Source organism: Panthera uncia, chromosome B4, assembly GCF_023721935.1.
Source record: "Panthera uncia isolate 11264 chromosome B4, Puncia_PCG_1.0, whole genome shotgun sequence".
Classification (NCBI taxonomy): Eukaryota; Metazoa; Chordata; class Mammalia; order Carnivora; family Felidae; genus Panthera; species Panthera uncia.
This window is the reverse complement of record NC_064809.1, coordinates 89493324-89516023: the sequence shown is the minus strand read 5'-3', so window position 1 is coordinate 89516023 and position 22700 is coordinate 89493324. Positions and strand designations below refer to the sequence as shown.

The window sequence follows — 22700 nt, the reverse complement described above, 5'->3', positions numbered from 1 at the left end:
CAACCTGGAGGAGGGCTCTCACCAGACCCAGAGCATTTCTGGACTTTTAGGTTCTAAAGCTGTCAGAAATAATTTTGTGTTGTTTACAAGCCACCCTGTCTGTGGCGTCTTGTTATAGCACCTGAAATGGACTAAGACAACCATAGTTTCCTTTAAGTGAACCACAGGTTGGATTTTTAAGCGGTTTGCCATTTGTTGCACATATGCTGAGATTGATTACGTGATATTTATTGTTATCCCATCTTTTACTAATCATCGCTTCCTTTTTTGTATTCCTATTATTTTTTCTATTCCTTTATTGTATTAAAATAAAGAATCATAGTCAGTAGAGCATGTGACTCTTGATCTCAGGGTAGTGAGTTCAAGTCCCACGTTGGGCATATAGCTTGCTTTAAAAAAACCAAAAAAATAAAGAATCATGTTTTTCTTTTCATATGGAGTTGAAAATTAAGTGTTGGTTAATACCAACTTCCGCATGTCTTTCTATAGAAGGTTTCTGTTTGCTGTTTAGCAGTCTGTATTTGACTTCAAGGACCTTCACTGAACACATGCTGTGTATGAAGCAATGTATTAAGTGCTTTTATATTCATTATTTCACAACTTTACAAAAAGTTGTGAGGCATTTTTATCATATGAAGTATCTTTAGTACCACATGTGGTTTTCTGGTGGATTTATTTTTATTTAAAAGTGTACACCTACAGAAAATAAGTGTTGTTTCTGCCATTTTCTAAACAGATAACATTATAAATCATAATTCTTTTCAAAGGATGGGCTTTAATAATTTGTTTTTGTTATATATTGAAGGTAGACAAGATAATTATAATGGATGTATAAAAAATAAAATAACATTGTGTATCCACCAACCAGTTTAAAAAACAAACATACGTACGTTTGAAAGCTCTTTGCTCCTTGCCTACCCTTTGTGGGTTCCAGCCCTGTTCAAAGATAATCTTTAATTTTTTTTTAGCATTTACTTATTTTTGAGAGACAGAGACAGAGCATGAGGAGGGGAGGAGGAGAGAGAAAGAGGGAGACACAGATCTGAAGCAGGCTCCAGGCTCTGAGCTGTCGGCGCGGAGCGTGATGCGGGGCTTGAACTCACGGACTGCGAGATCATGACCTGAGCTGAAGTCAGACACTTAACCGACTAAGCCACCCAGGCACCCCATCAAAGATAATCTCTAAATGCTTAAGCTTTATATTTTATAATGTGTAGTGAAAACAGTGATGCATATTGAGGACTTCAAGCTTCCATGGGATCAAATCAGTTCACCAGTGTTTGCGTAGGAAAATCAGATTTTGCTCATGGGTTTTTCAGTGCATAATATGAAGTCACTGCTTTTTATTTTTAAAATCATTTAAGAGTGGGTCTTTCTCTTATTTCTTTTAGGCTTCTCATAGAGTTGTAGGTTATTTCATGTGTTTTCTCTGGGCAAAATATCAGCACAAAAGCCACTGAGTTAGAAGTCTGTTGGGAGTAGCAAGTAAAGTCATAAGCCCAGGAGGGGGTCCAGAGAGAATACCAGGCAAAGGAAGGCCTTGGTTCTTTGTTCTTTGCTTGCTTTACGTAGACCCCTGAGCAAAAGTTATGAGTCATGTAAATTTTCTTCTGCAGATTGACAGAAAGAGATGCAGAGTTACATAGAGAAGAAAAGGATTAAATTTAGGAAATGGAAAAAAGTGGATTGGGGACAAAGGTAGAAATAGGGAAATTGCTGAAGGAGGATGATTAACCAGGAATAAAGGAAGATAACCATAAAGATATGTCTAGTGCTTAGTTTTAAATATTGCAATTTTGAGGAAAAATATTTTTATTTCACTCAAGTTTACAAAAGGGAGAGAGAAATTGATTGATACATGGATATATATAGAGAGATCTATGTGGGTGAGTGGATGGGTGGGCAGATGGATGGATGATAGATCAACAGAGAGATGTGCATCATAATGCACAGGATGGATGAATGATGGGTAATGAATAGATTGTATTACTGACTGCTGTGGATTGAATGCTTGTGAATTCCCAAAATTCGCATGTTGAAATCCTAACCCCCAAGGTGATGGTATTAAAAGGTGGGGCCTTTGGTATGTAATTAACTCATTAGGTGGAGCCTTCATATGTGTGATCAGCACCCTAATAAATGAGGCCCCAGAGAGATCCCTCATCCCTTCTGCCATGTGAGGACACAGAAAAAAGATGCCATTTATCAACCAGGAAGTGGGATCTTTGTAGACACCAAGTCGGCCTGTGCCTTAATCTTAGGCTTTGTAGTCTCCAAAACTGTGAGAAATAAATTTTTATTGTTTATAGGCCACCCAATTCATGGTATTTTATTATAGCAGCCTGAAAGGACTAAGACCTTTTAAACCATGTGTCAAATTAAGAAGGTGCCTTGGCAGCTAGAAATGAGCTTATTTCTGTCCATGCAATAAAGCTATAGCAAAGCCCTCCTGCTCTATTTAGGTAGTCCTTCTTACTGCCTACCTACTCTTAAGAGATTTTCCTCTTTTGTAGAGGAGAACGTTCTCATTTTGAGAAGAATAATGTCATTCTGTGATTAGAAAGAAGTGTTCTGTTTTGTTTTGTTTTTAGCCAAGAATTTCATCCCAAATCATGATTCAGTCCAAAGACACAAACACTGAAGATTGTGCAGCCAAAAATGTGTTTCTGCTAGTAAAACTAAAGTTAGAATCACCATGAACTTTTTCATGTTGGATTTTAGAGCAATAATCTGCTTTCCATGCTTCTCTGGGCTAAAACATTGAAAGCTAAATTTTCAACTTGCTGCTGGGTTTTTATCTTACAGTTCCCTAATCCAGATGTTTAATTATTCTCTTACTCATTTAACATAGCAGATCATTACTTCCGATTTGAAAATTAACTGTAGGTCTGGGACATATACAAACAGTGCTGTTTCTTGGTCACTGATTTTTTCAGGGAGGCTTGGAATTCCTCAGCTTTACAGGTCAAACTTGCATTAGAACATGTTTCATTAGAAAAGAGATCTATATAGCACTAAAATTGTAACAAGTTCCAGCCAATGGGCCATGTTTTTCAAGAAATATGCTATAGACAAAAGATTACAACTACAAAAGTTTTATCCAGTAATAATTTTCTGGATTTGATCTGTAGAGTAACAGGGAGCTTGAAAATGTCAGCACTTTCCCCAAATGCTATAAACAGGCCTTTAAATAACTGTTTTATATACTCATATCATATTATTGATGACCGATCTTTATAGATCTAGTTTAGAACTCAATTCAAGAGCATGTATTGAGTGTCAGGTTAGCATAATAAGTATAAGATTTATGAAATAGTCTCTGATATCTAGGAGTTTACAGACTGGAGAGATGTGACATGTACTCAAAAAACCATAATATAGTGTAGATGGATGCCATGAAGACTATACCACAAAAAGAGAAAGATTTTCACTGACAGCGGTTGCTTTCAGTGGGAGTGGAGGAGGAGCCCTGAGATCAGGTCAGGATGAAAGAATGTGAAGTGCTTGGAGGCCTGCTGGCTGAAGGATTCTCTGTAAATAGTGAATATAGTTCATGTAACTGAGTGAGATCTTGCCCATGGTGGTGAGGGAAGAGCATTTCAGTCCAAAGGATCAAAGGTCTCTCTTCTCGTGGTGGTGCAGTGCCCTCAGGATGAAATTCACAAGGCTGGCCCTGGCCTCCCTGACCCCATCTCAGTGCTGTCCAGTGTGGCCCCTGGGTCGCCGCTGGTCTGAGAAGGGCCAGGGGTCTCTGAGGAGATCAATCTAGAAGCTTTCAGAGCAGTAGATATTACTGTGACATTTATTTTTATTTTTTTTTTTAATAATTGATCTGCAGTGGATTGTGAAGAACAGAGAAGTGGTTCTCTATCACAGAGTATTTGAGGAGCGCCGTGTGATATGGTCTTCCCGCTGGCGTGTCAGTGGGGTTTCTCATTGTTCCCTGAATGTGCCAAGCAAAAGCCTCTCACCCTTGCTTTTCCCTCTGCCGGAATGCACTTCCTCTATATCAATATACCTGTCTGTCCTCGCTTCCTCCGGACCTCTGTTCAGATGTCACCTTATCAGAAATGCTTTCCCTGATGACTTAAACAAACCTGCCTTGTCACTCTGGCTCCTAACCTGGCTTATCTCTCTTCCTGTAAGTGCTTAATCCCTCCTATACAGTTATTGGTTTGTTTACTTACTGTCTGTCTTGCCCTACTAGAAGTCAACAGCACAAGAACAGGGACTCATTTATCCTTGGACAGCACTTCCCCCCCATCTGCGGTTTCACTTTCCTGTGGTTTCAGTTACCGAGTCAACCACAGTCCGGAAGCAGATGATCCTTCTTCTGACATGTTGTGGGAAGGTCAGCAGTAGCCTAACGCTATGTCGTTCGCCTCGCATCCTTAGAGGAAGGGGGGCATACGTTGCAGTAAGATATCTTGAGAGAACCTACATTCCCATAATCTTTATCGCAGTATTGTTATAATTGTTTTATTTTGATATTAGTTATTTTAATCTCTTACTGTGTCTCATTTATGAATTAGGCTGCCTCGGTTTGTATGTCTGGGGGAAAATAAGCCCCGATATATACAGGGTTTGGTACTATCTGCGATTTTGGGCATCCACTAGGGGATCTTGGAATGATGTCCCTGCACATGAGGAGGGACTACTACAGTGTGCATCACCATATGCTTACCACCTAGGTGAGACATAGTTGGCCTTGGTAAATATTTGCCATTTGGATGGATGCCAGGAAAAATTGCAGTCGGGCTCGCAATTGCAGGTGTACTTTAGGGAACAGTCAGTAATTTAATTTGGCTAGAAAAGGGGAGAAGAGAAATAGAATTTCAGTCGGCTCTGGTTTCAGTTCAAGTGATTAGAGTCATATTTTGGTTCTAGACTGCAGCACGTGTAATCAAAGAACATTCTTCTTTTCCTGAGCCGACCAGGTGCCGTCTTGCCATCAAGGATCCTCTTCCTAACCAACTCTAGAGGTGTTTGTTTTGTTTTGGTATTTCAATCTTGGTACCCCCTATTTTAATTTCCATCATCTTACCGTGTAAGTGTTTCCTCACAAAACTCCGGTTTAGCTCCCCCCGAAACTGCAGCATATTTGAAGTTCTTGTGGACCCAGAAGAGGGGAGAAATGCTACCCTTATCATTTGTGGAGATGGCGCGCAGGGCCCTTTCCAGCAGGGCTGGGCCCCTCAGGCACTGCTTCTAGCCCATGCAGATTTACAGCTGGGACTCCCCCCACCCTCCCGGCCCCATGGAGGGTGTTGAGGGCCTGTGGTAGGGGTTCGGTGAGGCTTCACAGTTGGAAGGAAAGGTCAGCTCTCTTGGGCCACTGAGGGGATCCTCCAAGATGAGATAAGACAGGCGGATGAGAAATCTGTGCCCCACCTGTGTTCCTGGCCCTTTTGGCATGGCAGCTTTTTCCTTCCAAGAGCCTTGCAGTGCACCTCGGTATCACTAAGAGGAAAGCAATCCATTTATGACTAGCAGGGAAGACATTTTCTGCTTTCAGAGTGGCCTGGCGTACAGATAGCATACATAATTAATATGCCCCAGAAAGCCATTTAAATTAATTATGGGATTGTCCCCCAAGAAGTATGCCATGGAAGGCTGTGCTTTAGGATTTTTAAGCGGGTTCCGGGAGTCCCAGGTTGTTTTTTCCCTCACCATTAGGACTTAGTGACCTCAGGCAATTCACTTAATGTTCTCTAAAGTACGTGTAAGGTATTTTATTGATCCATATTTTATTCATACTTTTCACTCCTGAACCTTAGAAAACCTCCGTAGAGCCATTCTAAGGGTCATTGAGTGAAAGCCAGCACGATAGCACTATCCTTTGAGATCCTCCATAGAAAATTGCTTAAAAGGGCCTGGTTACATATATATTTTTTAACATCCCAAAGTAGATATTTCATAGCACTAATCATTCTTCATTAAAATGTCTAGTTAAACGTGCACATCTGCTTAATTCTTTAAAATCTATGACTGCCCAAGACGTAAGTGATCAGCTCTTGCAACTGGACTGAGTGCATATTCAGGTAGGAAGTTGTTAAATTACTGTCAGAATTATACCACCTCTGTGATAGAGCAAGTTGCATTTTCCCTGAAGGAAGAGTGCTAGGAAGGTCTTACATAAGCCGTACGTTTTTCTCACTTATTCTGTTCTTGCCATTTGCACTAAAGAATTATGACTAATTTTAGGGTTCAAGAGGAACCGTGTTCAGAAGTGAATGAGATTAGGAATTTGTATTTTCTACTTAGCTATATCTGTTTTTTTTGTTTGTTTGTTTGCAAGAGATGCTGCAAAGTATTGTGCACTAACATTTTATGGATTAAGAGTCATGTGAACTCCATTAGTGTCCAAGATACCAGGTTTTTTCTTGGGAGAAAGAAACAGTTTCTTTTCTTTTTTTTTTTTCCTCCATGGCTGGTATGGAATTTCTGTGTTGAGCTTTTAGTCCTGCATCAATATGCTTATCTCTATAAAACTGTTCTACTTTTCTAAGCAAAAAGGGCATAGACACTATACAATATTCTCTTCAAATAAGCCAGTGCCGAACTATAGGAAGTTGCCTTAGTTTGCATAAATCTTTTTGAAAAACTGCAAAAAAATTTCATGTTATTATTCCCAACGGGTTTCCTGCATTTTTCTGCTGTTTAGCAGCTGTCCAGCAGATGGCACTGTGAAGTAACTAGATGACAGCTTTTTTTTTTTTTTGTAAATGTGGCTGTGTGCATTTCTACCATATCTATATTTATAAACACTCATTCTGTTAACATTACAGTAGACAGTATGACACGTTTTTGAAACACAAGTGTCTGCGATTTGTAAATTTGTGTCTTGTACTGGCACATTATTATGTAGCATTTCCTGATACAAATATAATAAAACTGTTCATTGTTCCTTAAGGAGCTTTTCATCTTTCTGGTTATTAACATTAGAGTTCACTTAAAAGCTTGTGCCAATAGGGTAGAGATACATCAGCAAATAATCCCCATACTTATATCATCCTGGGTGCCCCTGCCCTGTGTTTGATTCGAGGAAGGGGTGTGGTTGGGCTAAGGGTAACAGCCCTCAGAGAGTTGCTCACAAACAGCTCACTTCATGGAGTATTGTGGCCAAAAAGGAAGGAAACAAAAGGAAACTAGCACCCGTTACTCTCAGTGTGGCCTAGAAGCATGGGTCTACTTGGGTGCTTGTCAGAAACGCAGTGTCTTAGGGCTTACCCTAGATGTAATGCATCTGAATTGTTTTTTAACAAGATTCCCAGATGAATCATATGCACATCAAAGTTTGAGAAACATTGACTATTAAGTGCTTCCTCTTAGCTCAGGGTTGATGGGGGGTGGAAGGGAGGGGAGGGTGGGTGATGGGTATTGAAGAGGGCATTTTGGGGGATGAGCACTGGGTGTTGTATGGAAACCAATTTGACAATAAATTTCATATAAAAAAATAAGTGCTTCCTCTTTGAATGTACAGCAGATGTTGAGAGCCTACAATGTGTCAAGCAGTGCATCCTGGGCTTGGGTTGCAGAGATGGCCAAGTCAGGATACTGGCCATCAGGGGATAAGCGGCATATTAAACAAATAATCGTAAACAACAAAGCCAATACAGCAATGTAGGTGCTAACAGGTATGTCCTAGTTGCAAGTGTATGTTTGGTAGGCGTTGGGCTGAGGTTCACATTTAATCTTTTGTTTTGGTTAAGTTTATTCATTCACTTTTGAGAGAGAGAAAGAGGGAGGGAGGGGGAAAGAGAGCGTGCACAAGTGGGGGAGGGGCAGAGAGAGAATCCCAAGCAGGCTCCACACTGTCAATGCAGAGCTCGAAGTCATGCATCGTGAGATCATGACCGGAGCTGAAATCAAGAGTCGGGTGCTTCATCAGCTGAACCACCCAGGTGCCCCTCACATTTAGTCTTTATAACAACTCTGAGAGATGGAAATTGCTGTCCTGGAAGAGGTAACTATGAAAAGTCATTCAACAGCCAGTCAACGATGAGCTAACACTTGAACCCAGCTCTTTCAGGCTCCAAAGCCCAAGCTTTTTCAATAAACTATATCTTAGAAACCCAGCTTTTTCAGTAAATGAGCTATCTGTGTAATCCCTGTTATAGATAACAAAGGAAGGTGTTGCTTTCCAGACCAAGGATCTGAGGACCTTGCATTAAAAGGTAATTTTGGAAAGGTTATAAGTTAAGCACTTATGAGTGATTTCCCCGATGAGCGCGGTGGTCACCTAATACCTTGCACATGGGTCATCTCAGTTCCTCTACGGGGACGTCTGGAGATCCAATGCAGCCCTGCCATCAGGAGGAGGAAGGGGCTGACTGCAGATGGGCGGCCCTAGGGGACTTTTAGATGGAGAATTTGTAACAGAATGGGATTATATTTGCTGAGCTCAGGAGAAGTAAGAATCTGGGTATTCTCTCCCACAACCAGTCAGGTACTGCTTGTAAGTCAGCAGTCGTCCGGATGGTGGTAACACTGAGCCCTGCAGAGGCCACAGAGCACGGTTTTTAGGAATTGCCCCAGACTGACACTCATCTCTTCAAAACCATTCTCAGGGATTAATATGGTTTTAATTACCTACACTTATATGAGCCTGGCTGTTTTATCTAAGTTCATTGATGAGTCTCCCACAGAGAATGGAATTAGACATCTCAATAAGATAAGGAAATTATATCTATTTTTTGTCACTGTATGTGGGAGGATTGTGGTTGAGTCTGAGAAAATTATTTCCTTCAGGGCCTTTGATCCTTTTGTATTATCATTTATTATTTCACATATTATATCCACCTGTAAGCAAAACTGAATATTAAATTTGAATCACGGTTTAGAAACATACATGCGTAGTTGGCAAAAATAATACCTGCCTCTTGTGAAGAACCTACGGGTCAAGAAATGATGCTAAAGGAACTGACTGCCCTATAGGCCTTTAATGGCTAATGTTGGTATTTTTCAGAAAGTGCTGGGAATATTTATCCTGATCTTTTAAGCCCCATCTTGTTATTTCCAGGCAATTTGTAGCATTTAGTACCCTAGAGTCAAAAATGGTTTTGCTTCTATCTTTGGCTAACAGTGGCGAATGCATATTCCAAATATGGCTCATATTCCCAAAAACAAAGCGGCGTGGGATGTTGTAGAAGTTGTTAGGGGGAAAAAGCGTGTGTACAAATTCACAGGGATTGGGAGTAGCGACTAGGTCAAAATGGTCAGCCATGATGGCTATAGTGATGATTTGTCAAGGAGCACTGTTGCCTCATTCTTTAAAAGAATAACTTTGATATGCTAAAATTTCTATATAACCAACAACAAAAAAGACGCTGGCTTAATGCTATCTTTTTGTCCAAGGGTGAGCTTTTCTTCCATTTCATTGGAACCGCCCTCAAATGCTCATCCACACCACTAGCTCATGTTTCATTCTCAATCTTGCTTCAACTCCGTGTCTTCTTGGAGTAGAGTATTTTATTTTAAATGTAAAAAGGAAAAAGGTGAGGTGACGGCATCTCTGAGAGAAGCCTGCTAAGAATTTTGTCTGGTTACTGTCTCCACTTTTCTAAAGCGGCCTCTTGACCATGTCATTTTGCCCTCACCTGTCTCCATAAGAAAATGAAGTGTTGTCTGGAAAAACAGTGGACATTGTTACCTAATAAGCTATAGTAGTTACGATATGCAAAAGAGGAAAAAGATACCAAAGAAAACAAGTCAACTTGAGGGATTTTTAAGAGTATTTTATGCATACATATATATTATTTAACATTTATTCATTTTTGAGAGACAGAACGTGAGTGGGGGAGGAGCACAGAGCCCGATGTGGGGGCTCGAACTCACGAACCCTGAGATCATGACCTGAGCCGAAGTCGGAGGCTTAACCGACTGAGCCACCCACGCACCCCTTTTTTATGCTTATATTTTTAAGACTAGTTCTGGAGTATGTCATAAAGTCAATTCATATTTACCTTAATTTCTTAAACATACAAAGCTCAGAGTTAACGTAATATGTCATGGGGTGCTAGCAAATTATCACAAAGAAGCAATACGAATGCCATCTGTATTATAAAATGTGTTGGCCTTTGTTTTAGTCAAGAGTAGCACACGGGCCATTGTGAAAATTAGAATCAAAATGATCTCTCGTGTATATAGTAATCCTCTACTAGCCATATTATTCAATTAAACAGAACATGCATTCCTTTTCCAATGTAAATAACTAAATGGTACTGAAATGGTACTTAAACAAACAAAAAACATAATGAAGATTGTTGGGAGGGTTGCCCTGGAAAATATAATCAAAGAAAAGGTGATAAGTGTCTTTTCCATACTTCCCTGCTCCAGCCAAGCTTTGTTAGTGACAGCCCCCTGAGCATGCTGTGCTATTAACCTGTAATGCCACCTCTCTGCACACGTGATGAACTCGGGCGTGTCCTTCAAGACTCCGGTGGAGTACCCTCTGATCTTTGAAGCTAGCTCCTCTGATCACTGTTTGTCTCCTCTTTCTGTTAGGGCCTCCTATTTTTGCTCTTGTCTCACGATGTTGAAATTATATGAGCCTCGCCCTCCTCCCACCCCCAGATGAGCCCCTTGAAATCAGGAACCACACTTCATTCATTTATGTATCTTCAGTGCCTAGTTCATGTATGAAAAATGTGAGGTACGTGTGCCTTCAGTCTTCAGTTCCCGCGTCTGTGACAGATCCTGCAAATCAATCATGGCACTTTCTGTCTCTCGGAGACTAGGCCTAGCTCCCTAGTACTTTGAATGCCACACTTGAAGCTGCTGCTTACCAGACAGGTTCATTGTGATTGACATGCTGGTTTCAGCTGCCTTGTGACCACTGGCCTAGCAGAACACCTAGCTCATAGTAAGCAGGCATTGTTATTTTTAGGTGAAAAATGATATTAAATGGAAATCATATGAAACCTTTGTGGCTTTTGGCTTAAGCTTTGTTTGTGGCTTTTGGCTTAAGTATTCTGATGGAGTTGAATCTAGCAATGTTTTAAAACTTGCTGATACCTCCAATCACTGAGATTCAAACATGGTGTTGTTTCACTTTCATTATTTTGAAACACTCTGAGTTAAATAAAGTTAAACAGCCTCCTTTACATTGCAAAACCTACCCTTTTGTGCCAGAGTACATCAAGAATCTGCATGAAGAGAATAAAATATTTAGTGTTTCTTAGACTATTGGAACAACAAAGGAGGGTTTTATGGAGCTACTGTTCCCCAGGACCCACTCTGTAGCAGATTCTAGATACTTCTGCCCATGTCTTCCCCACACTGTGTTATTTATGTATTTATAGTTAGTATTGGGAAAATGAGAACAACAGGCTTCCTTTCTTCTGGTTTTGGAATATAATCTAGAATATTCCTTTAGAAGTATGTGACAGTGATTGCTTCTTCCTCTAATTTCCTGCTGGTTTCTCTAAGTGCATTGACCTTTGAAAATATATTATTAATTTTTCTTTCTGAAGCATGAAGTTAAAGTAGTAAATGATATGAGTCAACAGACTTGGATTCAAAGACCCCAAGGCCGACATTCACAAACGCCATAGGAGTGCAGTTCTCATTTCTCTTCATGACCCTTAGTTTTCTCACCTATAAAGTGGGGATATTGAATCCCCGAAGTGTCAACACAGGCACAGAACAAACAAACAATGCAGAGATGTGTGTTTGCTCCCTGTCTGATTCCAGATGTAACTAACACTCTTTTTTTTTAATTTTTTTTTAATTTTTTTTTTTAACGTTTATTTATTTTTGAGACAGAGAGAGACAGAGCATGAACGGGGGAGGGTCACAGAGAGAAGGAGACACAGAATCTGAAACAGGCTCCAGGCTCTGAGCTGTCAGCACAGAGCCCGACGCGGGGCTTGAACCCACGGACTGTGAGATCATGACCTGAGCCGAAGTTGGACGCTTAACCAACTGAGCCACCCAGGCGCCCCGTAACTAACACTCTTAAGGATGTGTTTTTAAATCAGTTTGCTTAGAGAGCAGTTTCATTTCCAGAAGCTAGAGATGACTTGAAAGTGACTTGTGACACCTGACCAGTTAATAACGCATCTTACATGTGCAGTAGGAGCTGGTAAAACCTAATGTCTCCGACTCAGCCTTAATGATGTAATAACATAGTTTGGGATATTTGTTGCCAGTGTAGTTTCTCCCCAGATCCCCCTTCTGCCCTCAACACCCCCTCCCCCCCCCAAAAAAAAAGCAGATGGGAGAGGAAGAATAGACAGAAGACATCACTTCAAATAGGGATGATGTTGACAAAGGTTGGCACTGTGTTTTAAGAATAAGTAATTGCTCAGAATAAAGTGCCATGGGGGAGGGGAGCTGCTGCTGCTGAACTTTGGGTCCAAATAAGTGGGGCCTACTAGGAACAGGACTCCTAAAATGACAAAGATGTCTGGGAGGGTGTGGTCCGGAGCCATTTTTGCTGGCTATAAGCAGGGTCTCTGGAGCCAGAGGGAGCGCACAGCTCTTTTTAAAATTGAAGGAGTTTATGCTCGAAAGGAAACTGAATTCTATCTAGGCAAAAGATATGCTCATATGTACAAAGCAAAGAACAACACAGTGACTCCTGGTGGCAAACTGAACAAAACCAGAGTACTCTGGGAAAAAGTAACTTGTGCTCATGGAAACAGTGGCATGGTTCATGCCAAACAAATTCCAAAGCAACCTTCCTGCTAAAGCCATTGGCCGCAGAATCTGTGTGATGCTGTATCCCTCAGGGGTTTAAACTAACTGAAAAGTAAATAAATAAAGGTGTAGATTTGAAAGGAAGGAAGGAAGGGAGGGAGGGGGAGGGAGGGAGGATCATGGGAAATGAAGTCCATAGTGAAAGCATTTGGGAGTTTCTCCGTTATCTGCCTTATTGGGTAGTACGGATAGTAACGTTCCTGTCCCGGGGCTCATTTCACAGATTCCCCTCTCGCATCAACACTATAACATTCTGTTTTAACTTGTAACAGTACCCATGTATTTATGCTTAGGCTGCACCTAGATTGTTCCTGTTTCCTTTTGTATTTTGTGCAACATGTTGATGTCGTTGGGAAAACTGGGGATTGCGTATCGGGCAGCATTTTAATTCCAGTCTTACCACTTACCGCCTGCGTGATCTTGCCAAAGCATTTGACTTCTCTTGGTCTCCCGTCCTCTGCTGTGAAATGGAGATAATGATGTCTAGGATTCTTGTGAGGATTCAGTGATACTAAAAGTAAAGAACCTGGTGGGGCATAGCTGCTTCCTAAATGCTGGTTCCCCCAAAGCCCTCCTCCACGTCACTCCGGGAATAACCAGTATAAAATGTTAATCTGAATTTGTCTGTTTCAAATTTATCAGTGGTTCCCAGTACTCCCAGGATCAGATCAAGGGTCCCTGCTGAGTCATTCAAGGCTCCCCCGCTCCCCCATGAACTGGCTTGTTTCCAAACCCATTTCCCATCATTCTCATCTCCACATGTTATGACCAGTCACCCTAAACTTCTCTGCTTTCCTCTGACCATTATGGTTTTGCTTGTTGTGTCATGTACTTCCTTTCCTCCCTAGGAGGTCTTTCCTGGCCACCCCTTGCCCCACCTGTCCAGAATGAGTGTCTCTCTTCTGTGCTGTTTATCTTGTGACACTTTTTCATTTCAATACGATCTGCTTATCTTTCCCTCACAAGATGGCACATGAAGGGTGCAACTTGTATCTTATTTATATTTATATTCCCAGGGTACAATATCTGACCTACAGCAAGTGCTCAAGAAAGCTCTGTTTCCTGGATTCTGTCTCACCTTATTTGTCCCCCATGCCTGTCAACCCCAAAAGACCCATTATTATTATTCCTAGCAGAGCAAGACATATTTTAGTGACTTTGTGAACCCCCCAAATAACTTATTTTTAGTGTCTATTTAGAAAAAAAGAGATACATATGTAAGTGTATTAAAAAACAACAACAACAACAACAACAACAACAATAAACCACTCTAGGATCACCTGGGTTGCTCGGTCGGTTAGGTGTCCGACTCTTGGTTTCCACTCAGGTCATGATCTCACGGTCCGTGAGTTTGAACCCCACGTCAGGCTCCATGCTGGCGGTGAGGAGCCTGCTCTGGATTCTTCTCTCCCTCTCTGCCCCTGCCCTACTGACGCACACTCACACTCTCTCTCTCTCAAAATAAATAAACTTAAACCCTCTAATGACAGGAACCAATCATATTCATGAATTCTCAAATTATATTCTTACAGAATTAAGGTAATCAAACTGCAGATACTTCTGTCTTTTCAGCATCTTGTCTGCCGTCAGCATCAGTGATTCGGGCAGAGTTCTGCTGCTAGAATGCCCGCCAGTCACTGTGGGCTCAGGTATCAGGGAAAGGTACGCACTTCGGTCTTAACTTTGGCCCATGATTTATAAATGTCTGGATGGCAAAAAGACGTTTCAGAAGTTTATTTCTTCCAAGATGTGGTGTTAGAGCTGCTGAAAGAAACTCGGATTTGTTAGAATTGGGCTGACATTTATAAAGACATAAAACCTCTGTGTGGCAGCAGCTTTAATTATTACTTAAGAGCAGAGTTGTTAAAATGGCTTCCCCAGATACTTGAGCTTTTGATTATGTAAGGAGGAAAAAAGAAAAAAAAAAAAAAGATAAATTTCAAAATTGAAGCTCAAACAGTTCGCACTGCCAGTTACTCGATAATTCATTTTGGGGACGGCTTCTATGTGTGGTCTAGGAATGAAGCCAAATATCAAATGCATCACTGGCTGCTGACAGGTAATGATAAAGTGTTAAGGAAAAAACAAAACAAAACGGAACAAATCACAACTTGCCTCCATCAGAAAGATATGGGGATATTTACTGAAGTATTTGAGTATCTTCAATGTACATGAGCTCCACAGCAACCTGTAAGATTTAAAATCTTCTTTTCCAGGGGCGCCTGGGTGGCTCAGTCGGTTAAGCCTCCAACTTTGGCTCAGGTCGTGATCTCACAGTTCGTGAGTTCGAGCCCCGCATCGGGTTCTGTGCTGACAGCTAGCTCAGAGCCTGGAGCCTGTCTTCAGATTCTGTGTCTCCCTCTCTCTCTGTCCCTCCCCTGCTTGCACTGTCTCTCTCTCTCTGTCTCTCTCTCTCTCTCTGTCTCTGTCTCTCTCAAAAATAAATGAAGAAAACATAAAAAAATTTAAAATCTCCTTTCCTGGTATTCATATAAAGAACTCTTTCATGGTTACTTTGAGATTTCTCCAAATCAGAAGAAAAAGCCCCCCACGTTGGATCCTTGAGACGTGAACTCTAAGCTAATAGCGTCTTAGTTGTCTGTTACTTTTCATATTTATCAAGGGAAACTTTAACAAGGAAGGTAGTATCCTTGGAGGGTTAAGATGCGTTCTGCTAGTGTGGCATGTTTTACTTACTCTTATGCTTGCAATAAATGGAGGTTCGTCTGTGTTAGGATATGAGGCTATTCTCCAAAGACATGTATGCTGATAGCACTAATGATTTGCAATATTTAACAGTAAAACTGTTTTACTTGCAGTGACTCCAGGCTTTGAATTATAAATGGAATCATTTTATATCTTTTGGCATTAGTTGAAATACATGGGAATTGGCCCAGATTTCCCATTAATAATGTAGCAAGTAAACGTTTCAAAATCATTAGAGCTGATATCTCTATTTAATTGGTATTTGGAAGATACATTTTATTTATCAAAATATACATTCATAAAATTTATATAAATTTATACTGATTTGAAAAAAAATCTAAGTTTATTTTATTTTTTTTTAATTTTTTTTAACGTTTATTTATTTCTGAGACAGAGAGAGACAGAGCATGAACAGGGGAGGGGCAGAGACAGAGGGAGACACAGAATCTGAAACAGGCTCCAGGCTCTGAGCTGTCAGCACAGAGCCCGACGCGGGGCTCGAACTCACGGACCGTGAGATCATGACCTGAGCCGAAGTCGGATGCTTAACCGACCGAGCCACCCAGCCGCCCCTAAGTTTATTTTAAAAGATACGATACTACATGTGTACTATGTTATGTTTATCTGTATGTATAAGCATTTTTTGTTTATTGTTTGGGCTGATTAAAAATCATAACTGAACTCAGGGGGTACTAAGAGGTGATTTTCTGCTGTGATCTCATTCTAAGTGACATTTCTTTTTTATTTTAAGTTTATTTATTTTGAGAGAGAGAGAGAGAGCAAGCAAGCAAGCAGGGAAGGGGCAGAGAGTGAGGGAGAGAGAGAATCCAAAGCAGGCTCCGTGCTGTCAGTGCAAAAGGCCAACGTGGGGCTTGATCCTGTGAACTGTGAGATCATGACCTGAGTTGAGGTCAAGGTTGGACACTTAAACAACTGAGCTACCCAGGCACCCCACGTTTCTTTTTATTTGACCTCAATTTACCTGCCGGGGAGGACTGCTAACTTATCACAGTGGGTAAATCTTACTGATTTAAGGCAAATCATATGCAATTTGGGGAAGGCATCAAATCACTTTTGTAAGAGAAATTCCCTGGCATGGCTAATGTAAGATATAACTTTCATGACTAAAGTAGGTACAGGAAGGTGTCCAAAAATGGGAGAATGAATTTGTGTCTGCACCAACAGCCCTTTTCACAGTCTTGACCCAGTCCTTCTCTCCTGAATTTACTGGCTCTATTTACAGAAGACTTTAAGTGCAATTGAGTTTTTATTTGAAATTGTACACCCTCTATTTATAGATTATGACTTTAATTCATGATGACGTGATGAGGAAAAGGAATACTAATCGTGGCAAAGTCAGAATTGTTAATGATGTGAACTGGCATGCTAGGTAGGTTTTTGATAAAGTTTTACGATTATGAATGTATGTATCTGTAATGACAGAGCTAACCTAAAATTGCAAATGATTAGGGATTGGAGAAAGAATGCTCAGTCTTTTAACACTTTGCTTGTTTAATGTGAAAAACTTTATAAGGAGACATAAAATTCAGAGAACAAGGGGGGAGGATACCACACCTTGCTCAGCTGGGTACTATGGGAGGTTTGGTGAAGTTACCCACTTTCCATGGCTGGGAAGGTAGAATTGTGGGATTTTAGAACTGGGAGGGGATTTCAGCTAGCCCATATTATAGATAGAGAAACCGAGTCCAGAGAGGTGAAGTTGGTATGCTTTACCCAGCATACCAACTTCAGCTTCATAGTCACTTGATTTCCAGTGGATCATAGTCACTTCTGGAAAGGCCCAGCTGGTAAAATCTTTCAGGACGGCTGTGAAGCCGGAATGATGAAGAGTTGGTTGGTGTTTTCAGTGTACAAAGGCTGTATAAACTTCAAACGTAATTATAATAAAACCCTGTATTTTGGCTTTGGGCTGCTGAGCTCTCAGAGGAACACCTGCTCTAGTCACAAAAACATCCTCCCGCCTATAACTTCTTTTATCGTAGACAGACGCTTGCCTTTGTCCCTGCTTTCCTTGGATAGCCTCCTGTTTCCACTTCTAGATGTCCTGTGTGTTGTGAAAGAGTGTCATTCTTTCAGATGCGGAAGCTTTTTAAAAAAGATTGGCCATTATCACTTACTAATATTTTACGTCCATAGCCTCTATTCCTAAACTTCTCTTGATTTTCAGTTAATCCTTCCCTCTCAAGAAAACCAGGGGTAATTTAAATAGAGAAAAGAGAAGAAAACTAACATTTATTCAGCACCTACTATTTGCCAAGTATTCTCTTTAAATTGCTTTTGGAATGAGGTCAGTATGAATAAATAAATCAATAAAAGATCCCATCCTGCTAAGATACCTTGCCTACATTATTAATTGCTGAATAAATCAAGGCTCAGAGATGTTAAATAAGCCAGAGAGAGGAATTAAAAAGCCAGTAAGTCTAAAAGGAGAGACATCTCCAAGAGAGAGGTCACATTTCCCTTTCCTCATTAATAAAAAGAGTGCTAAACAAAAATAGAGGAAGAAAAGGAAGGAAGAGGGGGAAGGAAGGAATGTATTTGGTTACATGTTGGGTGCTACCTATCTGAAAATAATAAACAAATATATCTATATAATTTTTGTAACAGAAATAAGTACTTTTGAGAAAATGTGCCCTGAATTTCTTTGCCTGTTACCTCCATGCAGGTAACTCTTGTGGGAGTATCACTGATGTCTTAGGCATCCATGAGGCATGTCCAGGTGTTCCCGAGATGTCCCTGAAATGTTGGGTTCGTTTTTATTGCATCCCTTTCCTGCTCCAGGCTAATGTTGCATCCAGATCAATGATTCCAAGAGAGAAAGTTTGAAATCCATTCTCACGAAGCATTAAAACACGAGCAAACAAGAACAACAACCAAAACAAAATAAAACCTTTGCACTCTGCAAATACAGTCGGGTGATAGTTCCCTAAGTCTTATAATACAGTTTCATCATTTGATAGAGCCGTTCCAAGGGCTTGAAAAGTGTCCAGCCACCTCAAGACTCCAGATCTGTGTTTGTAAGGCTCTAAGAAAGAATGAAAGTTTGAATTGCTTGATGGTTGACTGGTGTTGTGAGCCGTCCCCCTAGAGAGATGAAGTGTTCAGATGATAGGCTGTTGCCTCACCCACACAACGGTTTTACGCGTTTTTTTTTTTTAATTGAATTTGTAATCTAATTCATCTCCTCTCTTGTCTCAGACTCCCTTACATTGAGGAGTGCCTCCCCGTGTAACCAGGTACCCCTCTGCTTACCTGTGTGTCCCCACAAATCTGAGACTGAAAAGGGACTTTAAATACTATCTGGACCAATCTCCTCCATTTTGTAGGTGAGAAAACTGTGGCACAGAGAGACTGAAAAATGAGGTTAGAGTTAGCCAGCGGGAGACCAGCTGAGCCACAAACTGAGCTTGGAATTCTGGGCTTCCAGTCCAATGCTTTTTCCACTGGGCTGTGTCTGCTAGCTGAGCGAGTCTGGTCCTTGGAAAGGAATGAAAGAGGTAGACTGAAGAGGTAGGAATGTTTTCTTTCTTATTCTAGGACTAGCACACGTGCCTTTTGGGAAGTAGGTAAAAATCTATGTCTCTCTCTCTCTTTTTTTTTATTCAATTCAGTACGTAGTATGGGCTTAATACTACCACGGAAGGAGGTAAGGAGGGGAGATAAAAGGATTTAAGAGCTAAAAAATTTCACAGTATCATTAGGTGAATAAAAATAACACAGATTGCAGTGTTGGGTAATCAAAAGGGGATTTCAGATAAGTGGTGTGGTAAATGTTCAGAGAGAGAGGAGACAGGGAAGGCTGGAGTGACCTGGGGAGGTTTCACAGAGAAGGCTAGAAAGTGAGCTTCCTGGGCCATATGAGCTTCCTGGGCCGTAGAAGAAATGATCAGAGCAGAGAGGAGGCCGAGGGCTCTTTAGCAGGGAGGAGCAGCTAAGAGGGATCCCAGCGTCGGGTATGCATTGTAACCTGCTCAGGGTGGAGGGCTCATCCTGGGGAGATAAGGTGGGACTGGTAACAGAGGTGAGATGAGATGTTATCTTGAGGGCCACTAATACCAGGGAGGCAGAGAACTGGCATAAAGCAGCGCTTTTGGAAGCTAAATCTGGTGACAGTGTGCAGGATGGATTGGCGTTGAGGGGAGCTAGGCGGGCAAGAGAGAAGAGATAATGGAGACCCAGACTAGGAAGGCTCAGACACCGATAATGAGAATCCCGGCCTGGAAGGAGTTTATCAAGTGCCATCCCCTAGTTTATAGATTTGGGGTGAGGCCTTGGAAGTTGAGGTGACTTCCTCAGGATGACAGAGGTTAGTGAAGGAATTGGGTATAAGCCAGAATGCGTATAGTTAGACTTTCAGTCAGCGCTCTTTCTATTTAAATTGAAATTTCACTGGAATGTCCCTCTGGCTGATTGTTTTATGCTGTAGTTTAGATGCCGCTTCCTCCAGAAAGCGTTCTGCGATCCGTGGGTTCAGGTTATTCCTTTTCCTACATGCTTTTATAGCACGCCACACTCATCTCCCACAGGGTAGGTCACATGCTGGGTTATGACTGCCTAATGGCTGGTTACTTCTTCGGACTGTGAGCTTCCCAATGACAGGACTATTTTCTGTCCTGTCTACCGTTTGATCCTTAGGGCCTGCTGTAGTGTCTGCCATATAGAAAGTGCTCAGTAAGTTCTAGGGAAATAGCTGAAACACAGATTCGTGTTAGGAGAGAGAGGAGGGAGGTCAAATCACTTATGTCTGATGCGCCACCTACAAAACGAAGAAACAGTTTCAAGTTGGGGGTGGTGCCTGGGTAGCTCAGTCAGTTAAGCGTCCGACTCTTGATTTCTGCTCAGGTCATGATCTCACAGTTGGGGAGTTTGAGCCCCGCATTTGGTTCAGCACTTGACAGTGTGGAGCCTGCTTGGGATTCCGCCTCTCTCTCTGCCCCTCCCCTGCTTGCTTACACACACACACTCTCTCTCTCTCTCTCTCTCTCTCTCTCTCTCTCTCTCAAAAGAAATAAATAAACTTAAAAAAAAATTCAAGTCAGGGAAATTATGACAAATCCGAGGATCAAATAAACTTCTGCCTCAAAAACATTTTTTATTTAAAATGATAATGCATCGTTAAAAGAGAAATTAAAACACATTCTCATATCCTATTTCCGCAATCTAAATGCGGTAGGAAAAATTTCATCTTGAAATGATTTTCTAAATGAGTTTTTAACATGTTACCATTAGATCTTGAGGATGTTTATGAGTCTGATGGAATTGTCGGGCACATTCTAACGCAAAATTTGTGGCTATGTTAGCTCATAAAGTTCCCTGAAACAAGGATTGTCTGATTAGAACATTTTCATTGGAAGACTCAACAACCAGATTTAAGATGTCTATCTGAAAGCTACTCTTTATGTGGAAATAAATTCAGCCCTTTTAACTTCAGGGTTTATATTAATGGTGCAGATAAATACGTATAATGGATAGCACCATCTGATTAATCAAAGTTAAATAACATTACATAATTTGCCAAATAAAGATAAATCCTGTAAATGGTTTTAATTTAAGATGTCCATCAGAATTCTTGCAACTGATATATTCTCAGCAGGAAGTACCTTTTTGTGGAACAAATGACAGATTGTATATACAAGTAGACAAGAATGAATATATAGTTACAGGAAGCAAAGTGCAACTGAACCTGAGAAATAAACAGGGACCAGAGTATTCAGGGGTTCACAAGCTATATTAGCAAATTCTGTCTTTATTCTAAGGAAATAGGAAAACTGAAGGCTTCTAGGAGAGAGAGAGAAGGAGTTACAGGTAGAAGATCGTGACTGACAGAGACCATTATGAAGCTACTAAAATAAACAGCCCAGGTGATGGGGCACCTGGCTGGCTTAGTGGGTTGAGCGTCTGACTTCAGCTCACATCATGATCTCATGATTTGTGGGTTTGAGCCCCGCACCGGGCTCTGTGCTGACAGCTCAGAGCCTGAAGCCTGCTTCGGATTCTGTCTCTCTCTCTTTGCCCCTCCCCCACTCATGCTGTATCTCTTTCTCAAAAAATGAATAAACATTAAAAAAAAAAAGAATGGTTTTAAAAAAGAAAGAAAGAAAGAAAGAAAAAAAAAAAAAACCCAGCCCAGGTGAGATGCTTGTAATACAGTTATTTAAATACTGTCTTGACTCTGTTTTGAGGCCTTGGCTGGAGGCCAGTCATTTCCTCTTCTGGAATAGCTGACTAAGTCCTCATCACCAACCATCTCCTTTATTGGGCTTTCACAGGCTGGGCCACTATTCACCTGCTCGAACCAGGGCCAGATAGCAGACAACTAGGGACAGCCCCTATTCCCCAGAGCCCACTGAAATTATTCAAACCAGCCAATCCTAAACTGGTTTACCCAGCCTTGCCCATTCCTTCCCATGAAGACCTCAATAAAGATTCTTGCCCACAGTTCCTCCCTGCCTCTCTGCCTCCTCACAGACCCCTGTGAATCCCGGGATGCAACCCCCCCCTCCTCTGCTGTGACATGCACTTCCTCCCTTAGGAATTGTGAGTAGAATAAACTGCCTTTTCAATGGCATTGTCTTCTGATCTGTTGGCCTTATCATTCCTAAATAACAATCAAATCCATTATATCTGTGCTAGTCTAGGTCAGTGGTAGAGGCAGCAAGAAGCTAGTGAATGCAGAGATATTTAAGGGATAACATTAACAGAATTCTGAGATACGTGCATGTGGAGGATGGGAGGAGAGAAGGCAATGAAGATGAGTCATAGATTTCTGGCTTGTGTAGTAGGGGCCCTTCATCAAGACTGGAAAAGGCTCTGATTGTGGGATAGTCTTGAGTTCAGTTTGGGGTATTTTGATATTGGAGTAACTTTGAGATGTTCAAGTGGAAAAGTCAAGGAGACAAGCAGACATACAGTTTCGAACTGGTGACTAGATCTCATTGAGAAAGGATAATACATGTGTAATAGACTTTTCAAAAATCCCAGCAAGTGAGAATTACAGATGGTAGCACCAACAGCAAAGATGGCAGTCGCCAAAGGCTATTCATGAGGAATCTCTTCCTACAGGGACTGAGATGTCGGCATTGTTGGACTGCGGTGAAAGAATGCTAAGCAGGAGAAATAAATAGTGTGAACAAAGGTTCAGAAGCAGTGTTGCAAATTTGAACAATGAATAGCCAGCTTAACAAGAGCAGATGATTTGTATGGGGTGGGGGAAGTAGGAGCAAAGGTGTAGAGTATCTGGATACTGAATCATTCAGCCCTTGAAGGCCTTG

The 22700-nt window shown here is 41.2% G+C and overlaps 1 protein-coding gene and 1 pseudogene across 2 annotated transcripts in view; both read left to right on the top strand.

Moving 5' to 3' along the window:
* Positions 1–22700, top strand: part of GRIP1 (glutamate receptor interacting protein 1) — a 683162-nt gene that overhangs the window by 221524 nt on the left and 438938 nt on the right. The window lies entirely within an intron of this gene.
* On the top strand, positions 12328–12779 carry LOC125920280 (60S ribosomal protein L35a-like; annotated as a pseudogene).